Below are 6000 nucleotides of genomic sequence, written 5' to 3'. Positions count from 1 at the left end.
TTTAAATTTAATATTATCAAGAAAAAAAATTATATAAGGACTAATTTGATTAATTTTTAAAATTTTAGGGATGAATATGACTTACATCTGAACTTTCAAGGATTATTTTGATTATAAATGACTTTTTTACATGTCAAGTGCCACGTGGCATGCCACGTGTCACTGACCTGACACGTGGCATGCCACGTGTCACCGATCTGACATGTCAACCAATCATCTTGTAACACGTGGCATTAGCCTTCCACGTCATCATATGCCACGTGGCACTTAACGTGACACGTCATCATCCAACTGACAGAAGGACTAACGTTACCAATTTTAAATTTTTCGGAGACAAATTTTATTATCTTTTTCTTATGGGGACTCGTTTGAAGATCGGGCTATCTTTCGGAGACCAATTTGACTATTTACTCGTTTGTTTATAAAATTTTGATACTTCAAAAGTTGTAAGGAGCATTTAATCGGGTCCCGTGATTCATTGCTTTAAATTGCTACCTCTACTTGTAATCTCATATTGAGTTGATTAATGGAACAAGTTTTGTTGACCTCACCTCAAAAGAGGCGTTTATCATATTGATAATCTCACGTTATTTTCTTTCTCTTTTTCTTGATTGGTGTGTCTTGGGTGCAATTAGGAAGCATTCCATGAAAGCGAAACTGGGCCTAACAGTCAATTTATGGAGGGTAATAAAATAACGAAAATATTTGGTAACAAAAAAAAATCAGACAAAAATAGCCATAACTTATTTTATTTAGTATTTATTAATTGTTGCGATAATTAATTAATGTTAAATAAGATAAATTTTTGCTTTTTTTTGTCTACCTAACATTACCCATAAAATAATTGATGGGCACCATATAAATTGATACGAAAATTATTGTTCACTTTGATAAAGACATTAAAAATATTATTTTTTAAAAATATTTATATATATTACATTGTTATTAGATGTATTTATTAAATCAGTTAACAATTTATATTTTAATAAACTAGAATAAAATCTATTTATTGTAACAACAATAATAAATCTAATTGTCTACATTATAATTATCAGACCGAATTTAATTCGATCGATTTACATAATTTAAACTAAATCATGCTTAAATTTTATAAATGGCAGCATCCCAATTTCGGAAGCATTTCCAAATCTAGTGGAATTGAACATTGACTACTACAAAGATATGGTTAAATTGCCTAATGAATTGTGTGATATTTTCCCACTAAAGAATATCAGTATTACAAATTGTCACAAGCTTTCTGCACTTCCTTGAGATATTGGAAAGTTATTAAAGTAGGAACTGCTAAGGCTTAGTTGTTGTTTTTTATTGTGTTGAAAGTTTGAAGAAAATTGATCTCCCCTTCACCCAAATATTTTGTTTGATTATGTTTAAAGTTTGAAGAATAGTGTAAGAAAGAGAATAACAAAATTGGATGGGAGTGAGCACTCTAATGCAAGCAATTCTACTAAGAGGAAGTTAGTTATAAAACAGAAACACGTGGCTGCTGACCCACCTCCTTCAGACGTGCATAGAAGTATGAGAGGACGCATCATAAATTCCAAATGGAAAGATTATGCAAAGTAGCTTGAGCCTGGTATAGTGCCATTTTATCATTCTGTTCCTCACTCTTCTGGTTACATCGAATTCCTTGTATCTGTTCTAATTAATTATTCTCTTCGTCCATGTTCTCATGCACAACGAGCATCGCTGCGTTTCTGCTTCACTTTCGTTTCTTAGTTCATACAACTGTTTCATTAGTTTATTTTGTCTTCAAGTAATACTACAAACTCATATAGCTCTAATTTTCTTGTAATTATTATTCTGAATCATCAATACAATATTTTTTCATTTGCATTCTTAAGTACCTTCTATTTGGTGCTTTCATTGGCATGGCAACCAGAATGAAGGGTTTGGAGGCTGATGTCAAGAAGCTGTTTCAAATGATGGAGTCGATGATGGAGGAGAATAGATATGAGCGAGCTCGATTGAAGGAAGCAACGGATCTGAATTCGAGTCTCTCTAAGCCTCCATTTCCCAAATCGCTAATGAGTCATTTCAGGCTCGATCGGTTGTTTTGGGTTTGAACCATGGCGCGACCTCCGGAGGAGATCATTCTTGGCGTGGAACTACACAACCCAAGAAGATAAACTGCGACTTGGCTAAATTTGATGGATCTAATGCTAGCTTGGATTTTTTCTGTTGATCAAAATTTTTAGTTCTTCCGGTTTCCTGAGGAGGAACAAGTGGGTCTCGCTGCGATGCACATGTCAGACCGTAATAGCTTGGCCGACACCTGAGAACCTCAAACAACTTCAGGGGTTTCTTGTGTTGACAGGTTACTATAGGTGCTTCATCAAACGCTATGCTTCTCTTACATCTCCTCTCATGGATTTATTGAAGCAAGATGCACTCCAGTGGAGCTCAGTTGCTGCTCATGCCTTCGAGTCATTAAAGAAGGCAATTACTTCCGAACCAGTTTTAGCACTTCCAACTTTGATCAAAATTTTATAGTGGAAACTGATGCTTCTAGTACGGGAATTGGAACGGTAATTTTGCAAGATAAACACCCCATCACCTTCTTTTTTAAGAAATTATCTACTAACAAACAGCGTCAGTTAGCTTATGCCCAGGAATTCTATGCGGTGACTGAAGCAGTAGCTAAGTTCTACCATTACTTATTGGGGGAAGAAATTCATTATATGTACAGATCAGTAAAGCTTAAAGACTCTGGGAGATCAGACCTTGCACAGCCCTGACTAGAAAAAGTGGATACACAAGCTCATGGGGTATGACTTTGAGATTCAATATAAACCTGGTAAGAAAAATACTGCTGCTGATGCTCTTTCACGTAGCTTCATGGCTGCTTGGTCTTGCTTGAAACTGGAATGGTTCAATATATTGAAGAGCGAAATTGAGGCTGACAACGAACTGAAGGAGCTTCGGGAGAATTATGAGAAAGGCTCACCTAAGGACCCCAACTATTCTGTTCAGAATGGAGTGCTATTATGGAGGAATAGGTTGGTGGTTCCAAAAGGGAGTTCATTGATGCAAGAAATTTTGCACGAATACCGTGATGGCGTGATTAGAGGTCATTCCGGCATTGCCAAGACTATGGAACGGATTTGTTTTGCCTTTTATTGGCCAAATATGCAAAGAGATATAAGAGCTTATGTTCTTTCCTGCTCCACTTGCCAGCATGCCAAAATAGAGGCTCGACTACCTGCAGGGTTGCTCCAACCTCTCCCCATACCATCATAGGTGTGGGAGAATATCTGCATGAATTTTATCACTGCTCTTCCACAGTCTCATGGGTACACGGTCATTATGGTGGTCATTGATGGATTGACAAAATTTGCTCATTTTATACTCTTGAAACATGACTTTGACAGTCGTTCAGTGGCAGAGGCATTCATCAGGAATATTGTCAAACTCCATGGCTTTCCTAGCTCCATTGACTCGGATAGGGACCGGATCTTTATGAGTCACTTTTGGCAGAGATCATTTAAGTTGCAAGGCACTACTTTATCTATGAGCTCAGCATAACACCCACAAACGGACGGGTAAAGTGAAGTCGTGAACAAGATATTGAAGATGTATCTTTGTTGTTTCTGTTTCGAGAATCCCAGGTTATGGTTCAATATGCTACCTTGGGCCCAGTATTGGTATAACACTTCTCATCACAGAAGTATCAAAATGTCTCCTTACATGACTCTATATGGTCGTGTCCTCCCAAATCTCATTAGATAGAGTTCTCTCATGCTGACGAACCGTCATTGCAAGAGTTGCTTACCAATCGGGACACGCTGCTTGAACAGCTTAAGGCTAACCTCAATTGTGCCCAATAATATATGAAGACGTTACTGATAAAAATTGTCGGGATGCTGAATTTAAAGAGAATGATATGGTGTTGGTTCATTTACAGCCTTATCGCCAACACTCAGTAGCTTTGAGAAAAAATCAGAAGTTGGGAATAGGATACTTTGGACCATCGCATTGTCAATAAACTAAGTTCGGTGGCTTATAGACTCGAACTTCCTCCGGAAGCCAAGATTCATAATGTGTTCCACATTTCAGTGTTAAAAAGATTCCGCGGGGATAACACTAATCAGTACTTGCCATTGCCTTTACATATTAGTGCCAAGGGTCCTATACTTGAGCATTCTCAAGTTTTGGGAGTTCGCACCATTGTCAAACATGGACAACCAGAACAACAGGTCCATGTGCAGTGGAGAATCAGAGACATTGCAGAAACATCCTAAGAACCAATTATAGATGTGACTAGACTATACGCTGCTCTCAACCTTGACGACACGGTTGATCTAAATGCAGACGGTAATATAAGAAAGAGAATAACAAAATTGGATGGGAGTGAACACTCTAATGCAAGCAATTTTACTAAGGAAAAATTAGTTACAGAGCAGAGAGACGTGGCTGCTGACCCACCTCCTTCAGACGTGCGTAGAAGCATGAAAGGACACATCATAAATACCAAATAGAAGGATTATGCAGGGTAGCTTGAGCTCGGTATAGTGCCATTTTATTATTCTATTCCTCCATCTTCTAGTAACATCAAATTCCTTATATATGTTCTAATTAATTCTTCTCTTCGTTCAGGTCCTCATACACGACGAGCATTGATGCGTTTCTACTTCACTTTCTTTTCTTAGTTCATACCACTGTTTCATTGGTTTATTTTGTCTTTAAGTAATACTACAAATTCATATAGCTCCAATTTCCTTGTAATTATTATTCTGAATCATCAATACAACATCATTTTTTCATCTGCATTATTAAGTACCTTTCAAATAGTTATCCTCCCCTTATCCACATATTTTTATGTTTGACTGTGTTTACAATTTGAAGAATAGAGATTCACCTATTATCTAAAATAAAATAAATTGTAGAGTAGTGTTTACATAATGATAGTTTCTTGTAAAACTACTATGCTATATATGGTTGTATTTTACTATTTTCGTGTGTTCTATGTGTAATTTCATGGGTGGACTTCAGTTCATTGCACTAGTGTTTTTTATTAAATAAAGAGTTAATAGTCAAAATCGTTCTCGAAAGATACATCGATCTCCATTTTAGTCCTCGAAAGATAAAATTAATCAAATTCATCTCTAAATAATTTTTTTTAATCACGTTTGTCCCTCCGTAAGTTTCTTGACATTGCCATTAACCTGGAACGTGAAGTGACAGTGCAACATAGTAAACAGTGTCGTTTTGTATTCTTCATCCCCAAAAACAAGCGTTCTCATTCGTTCTTCTCGCACCTCCAGCTGATAGAGAAGCCTCGCTACCATTGCATAGTGATCTCGTCACTTTCAATGTCGCTGCTCAAAGCCATCCCTGCACATGATTCTCATTGCTCCATCGCTCTCTTAGTCGCCTTCTCCTTTTCTCCTTTTTCTGTTTTTGTTGTGCTCAAACACCATCATCCATCTACCTCCATTGAACAAAAAATAATCTACACTAAAACAAATTTTTCCATTCAAAATCCAAATTAATTTCTCTCATGAAGATAATGAAACTAAAAATCACAACAGAACAAAAGCAAAACTACCAACTTCAAATTAGAAACTAACATAAATTTGCATGTGAGAAAAATCACAATAAATTCCACAAATAAAAACAGAAAGATTAAGACTTTGAAAAAAACTCATAGATTCTATGGATTTAAGAGTGAAGGGTGATTCACCATAAAAAATTTCAATTGACCAAGAACCCTTATTGTCTTCTTGACAACCCACGGTGAAAAGACCCGTATGAACAGCAGGTGAGAAGGCAAGCCAAATTAAGGATTTTGAACGCTGCAAGATCTTGCAGCGCCACCGCAATGTACTACCTCAGACACAAGCATTTCATGCCGAAAAAGAAAGAAAAAAGAGAAAGATTTTTGGAGCGAAAGAGAGGGATTTCTGTTATGAGAGGTGGTGATAGGGAGAAACGTGGCTGAATATCCCATCCTAAACATCAAACAGCGTCGTTTTAACCCTT

Source organism: Arachis hypogaea, chromosome 17, assembly GCF_003086295.3.
Source record: "Arachis hypogaea cultivar Tifrunner chromosome 17, arahy.Tifrunner.gnm2.J5K5, whole genome shotgun sequence".
Lineage (NCBI taxonomy): Eukaryota > Viridiplantae > Streptophyta > Magnoliopsida > Fabales > Fabaceae > Arachis > Arachis hypogaea.
Note: the sequence above shows the minus strand (reverse complement) of the source record.